A 5,425-nucleotide genomic window follows, 5' to 3' on the forward strand; every position below is an offset into this window, starting at 1 on the left:
AGGGCTCCCCACAGGGCCCCCCCAGCGCCCCAAGCTCCCCCTAGCCAGCATCAGGGCTGTGGAGCAGCAGGGAGGTGGTCTCCTAGCAACAGCCAATGGGAGGCGAGGATGCAGCTGGATCGGGGTGAGGGGGGCAGGCGGCTGCTGGGCCCTTTTGAGCTACAATTGGTGGAGGCGGTTCCCCCCCCTCCACAGCCCTGACACCCCCCCAGGCTCGGGGGGGGCTGGCTGGAGGGGACCCCAATGCCTGACCCCCCCCCCAAGGCTGAGAAAGGGGGTTGGCTGGACAGAGGGGACCCCAATACCTGCCTCCCCCTCACACACTCCTCCCTCCGTCTCTCAGGCTCACCTCCCATCAGGGCCCTCTTTGGGGCTGATGGCAGATGGACCCGACCCCCCTCCTCAGCACGGCGCCCCCCAGCGCCCGGCCCTGACCGCCAGGGGAGAGCGCCCCCCTGCCTGGCCCCCCCAACCCGCTCCCCGCAGCACAGCCCCCCCCAGTGCCCGGCCCCGACTGCCAAGGGAGAGCGCCCCCTACTGAGCCCCCCGACCCACAGCACGGCGCACCCCCAGCATCCCGCCCCGATTGCAAAGGGAGAGCGCCCCCTACTGAGCCCCCCGACCCACAGCACGGCGCCCCCCACCCCGATTGCCCTGGGAAAACACCCTGTACTGAGCCCCCCAACCCGCTCCCCACAGCAGAGCCTCCCCACCAGTGCCTGGCCCCAAACGCTAAGGGAGAGCTGTCACGGAGTGTGGGGGAGTCCGGCCCTGCACCCCTCTTCCTGGGACTCACAGTGACTCTCAGCCAGCCAGTAAAACAGAAGGTTTATTGAACAACAGGAACACAGGATACAGCCCAGCTTGTGTTCAGAGCCAGGACCCCTCAATCTGGCCTTTCGGGGGGGTTCAGGGTGCTGGGATCCCAGCCTAGGATCCCCTGAAAACCCACCTCCCAGTTCCCCAACCGAAGACTGACTCAACCCTTCCCCTCCGCCCCTTTTCTTTGTCCAGCTCCTGGGCAGAGGTGTCACCTCCCCTCCCCCAGGCCTAGCTCATGTTACCGCTGAATACCTGCATCTCACCTAAAATCCTCCCTGCTCTCCCATCCCCCACACAGACAGCCCCTGCTCCACCACACCTCTCCCCCCTCCGAGACTGAACTGAGCGGGGTCACTCTGCCCAGTGACCCGGGGAAGTTCGGGGCCCCCTCTCCGGGACAGCGCATCCGCTATCAGGTTGGCGCTTCCCTTCACGTGGACCACGTCCATGTCATAGTCCTGCAGGAGCAGGCTCCACCTCAGGAGCTTGGCGTTGGCTCCTTTCATCTGGTGCAGCCAGGTCAGGGGAGAGTGGTCGGTGCACACGGTGAAGTGGCGCCCAAAGAGATAGGGCTCCAGTTTCTTCAGGGCCCACACCATGGCCAGGCATTCCTTCTCGATGGCCGCATAGTTCTGCTCCCGGGGTAGCAACTTCTTGCTCAGGTACACGATGGGGTGTCTCTCCCCCTCTTCATCCTCCTGCATCAACACCGCCCCCAGCCCCGTATCTGAGGCGTCGGTAAACACCATAAAGGGCTGGTCAAAGTTTGGGTTTGCCAGAACTGGGCCTTTGAGCAGAGCCTCTTTCAGCGCCTGGAGAGCCTGCTGGCACTGCTCGGTCCAGACCACCTTGTCTGGCTTCCCCTCCTTGCACAGCTCAGTGATGGGGGCGGCTATGGCGCTAAAGTGGGGCACGAACCTCCGATAGTACCCCGCCATCCCAATAAAGGCCTGGACCTGCTTTTTGGTCTGGGGAGCGGGCCAGTCTCTGATCGCCTCCACCTTGGCTGGTTCCGGCTTTAGGCAGCCGCTCCCCACCCGATGGCCCAGGTAAGATACTTCCGCCATCCCCACCTTGCACTTCTCAGCCTTTACGGTCAGTCCAGCCTCCCGGAGTCGGTCCAGCACTCGTCTAACCTGGGACACGTGGTCCTCCCAGGTCTGGCTGAAGACGCAGATGTTGTCAATATACGCCACGGCAAAACTCTCCATCCCCCTCAGTAGCTGATCCACCAGGCGCTGGAAGGTGGCCGGCGCTCCCTTGAGGCCGAAGGGCAGGGTCAGAAACTCATGGCGCCCCAGAGGGGTGATAAAGGCTGATTTCAGCCTGGCATCTGCGTCCAGCGGCACTTGCCAGTAGCCCTTTGTAAGATCCATGGTGGTGAGGTACCGAGCGCCTCCCAGCTTGTCCAGGAGCTCGTCAGGCCTTGGCATGGGGTAGGCATCAGATACAGTGATGGCATTGAGCCTCCTATAGTCCACACAGAACCGGATCGACCCGTCCTTCTTGGGGACCAGCACCACTGGGGAGGCCCAGGGGCTGGCAGACGGCTGGATCACCCCCAAGGCCAGCATGTCCCTGACCTCTCTTTCTAGGTCTTGGGCAGTTTTCCCGGTGACCCGAAAAGGGGAGCATCGTATAGGGGGATGTGACCCGGTCTCCACCCGGTGGACAGTCAAATTAGTGCGTCCAGGCTGGTTGGAAAACAGCTGTCGGTACAGATGCAGCACCCCTCTGATCTCAGCCTGCTGGGCCGGGGTCAGCTGATCAGAGAGGGGAATCGCCTCCAGGGGGGAACCAGCCTTTGTCCCTGGGAATAGATCCACTAAAGGGTCATCCCCCGGCTCCTCCCAGTGCCCACACACGGCCAACACCATATTCCCCCGGTCATAATATGGCTTCATCATATTCACGTGGTACACCCGGCGGTGGTGCGCCCGGTTCGACAGCTCCACCACATAGTTTACCTCATTTAGCTGCTTGACAACCTTGAAGGGCCCTTCCCAGGCAGCCTGGAGTTTGTTTTTCCTCATGGGGATGAAAACCATCACCTGATCCCCGGTGGCGAAGGCGCGGGCCCGCGCCGTGTGGTCGTACCAGACCTTCTGCTTCCTCTGGGCTCGGGCCAGATTCTCCCTGCTATCCCCTGCCCGATGGTCCACAAACTCATCGGCCAGCCGGCCTGCGTGCTGCGGGTTCTCCGGCTTGTGGTCCATCAACCACAGCCTCAGGTCGGATGGGCACTGCGCATACAGGTGCTCCAGTACGAATAGGTCAAGCAGGTCCTCTCTAGTTTGGGCCCCAGCCGTCCACTTGCGGGCATATCCCTGCGCCCGGTTGACCAGTTGGAGGTATGTGACCTCCCGGGTCTTATGTTGACCCCGGAACCTCTTCCGGTACATCTCCGGGGTCAGCCCAAACTCGCGGAGCAGGGCCTCTTTGAACAGGTTGTAGTCCCGCGCCTCCGCCCCTCTCATTCGGCTGTACACCTCCACGGCGGTGGAGTCCAGTAAGGGGGTGAGGCACCGGATTCTGTCTGCGGGGTCCACCTCGTGCAGCTCGCAGGCATTCTCAAAGGCCGTCAGGAAGGTGTCTATGTCCTCCCCCTCCTTACGCGGGGCCAGGAAGCTCTTATCAAAGCTCTTTGTAGGCTTGGGCCCCCCCTCACTCACCGCAGCCGGGGCCTCCCTATTGTTCAGCTGGGCCAGTTCCAGCTCATGTTTACGTTGCTTCTCCTTCTCCCTCTCCTCGTGTTCGTGTTGCTTCTCCTTCTCCTCCCGCTCCTGCTGGCGCTGGGTCTCCTCGTGTTTACGCTGGTTCTCCTTCTCCTCCCGCTCCTGTCTCAGGTCTTGCCTCCTTAACTCGAGCGCCTCCCTGTCATATTCCAGCCGCCTCCGCTCCAGGGACAGGGAGCTCCGCCGGGACGATCCCCTGCTGGCCACTGAGCCCTCGGTAGTCGCTGGGCTCCCCCTCCCCCTACGCCTAGGGGTGGGGGGTCTCGGGACGCCCTCAGCGGCCGGCTGACCACTCCCAGCGGGAACAGACACTGGTGCCTGCGCTGCATCTGCCCGGCTGCTTCCCTCAGAGACAGGGACCGGTTCATTGACGCGGTCTCTCTCCTCCAGCCGGGCAATCAGCTGGGCCTTGGTGAGCTTCCCACAGCGCAGCCCCCTCTGCTTGCACAGCTCCACCAGCTCCCACTTGCGCTGCGTGGCATACATCTTCCTGCTGGCCACTCGCAGGCCGGGGTGCTCGCCGCTCCCCACAGGTTCCAGGGGGACCCCTAGTGTGCCAGTCCTTGAGGTCACCCCCTCTCTGCCAGGGTCGAGCTGCAGACTCCTCCGCCCCTGGGATTGCTCGCTGTGATCCCCCGGGGGACCCTGTTACTGCAAAGTCCTTCTCTCTGGCCACACTCGCCCAGGGGTGAATCGCCCCTTCGTTTTACTGCTCCCCAGCCACTTACTGCAGGAAGCGCCATCCACGGGGTGCAGTCGATCCCACCGCTACCACCAGTTGTCACGGAGTATGGGGGAGTCTGGCCCTGCACCCCTCTTCCTGGGACTCACAGTGACTCTCAGCCAGCCAGTAAAACAGAAGGTTTATTGAACAACAGGAACACAGGATACAGCCCAGCTTGTGTTCAGAGCCAGGACCCCTCAATCTGGCCTTTCTGGGGGGTTCAGGGTGCTTGGATCCCAGCCTAGGATCCCCTGAAAACCCACCTCCCAGCTCCCAAACCGAAGACTGACTCAACCCTTCCCCTCCGCCCCTTTCCTTTGTCCAGCTCCTGGGCAGAGGTGTCACCTCCCCTCCCCCAGGCCTAGCTCATGTTACCGCTGAATACCTGCATCTCACCTAAAATCCTCCCTGCTCTCCCATCCCCCACACAGACAGTCCCTGCTCCACCACAAGAGCACCCCATACTGAGCCCCCCGACCCACAGCACAGCACCCCCCCAGCACCCCGCCCCGATTGCAAAGGGAGAGCGCCCCCTACTGAGCCCCCTGACCCACAGCACGGCGCCCCCCACCCCGACTGCCATGGGCGAGCACCCCCAACCTGCTCCCCACAGCACAGCCCCTCCCCCCAGTGCCTGGCCCCCATTGCGAAGGGTGAGCGCCCCCTACTGAGCCCCCCAACCCGCTCCCCACAGCACGCCCCCCCAATTCCCACGGGAGAGCACCCCGTACTGAGCCCCCCCAACCCGCTCCCCACAGCACAGCCCCTCCCCCTCAGTGCCTGGCCCCCATTGCGAAGGGAGAGCGCCCCCTACTGAGCCCCCCAACCCACAGCCCTGCACCCCACCCCAGTGCCCGGCCCTGATTGCTAAGGGAGAGCACCCCGTACTGAGCCCCCCAACCCGCACCCCACAGCACAGCCCCTCCCCCCCAGTGCCTGGCCCCCATTGCGAAGGGAGAGCACCCCGTACTGAGCCCCCCAACCCGCTTCCCACAGCACAGCCCCTCCCCCCCAGTGCCTGGCCCCCATTGCGAAGGGAGAGCACCCCGTACTGAGCCCCCCAACCCGCTCCCCACAGCACGGCGCTCCCTAGCTGGGGGGGTCGGGGGGGCAGGGGGACACACATGGAAACCACCACTAGGCC

This window comes from Mauremys mutica, unplaced genomic scaffold (genome assembly GCF_020497125.1).
Source record: "Mauremys mutica isolate MM-2020 ecotype Southern unplaced genomic scaffold, ASM2049712v1 000298F_np12_obj, whole genome shotgun sequence".
Taxonomy (NCBI): Eukaryota; Metazoa; Chordata; order Testudines; family Geoemydidae; genus Mauremys; species Mauremys mutica.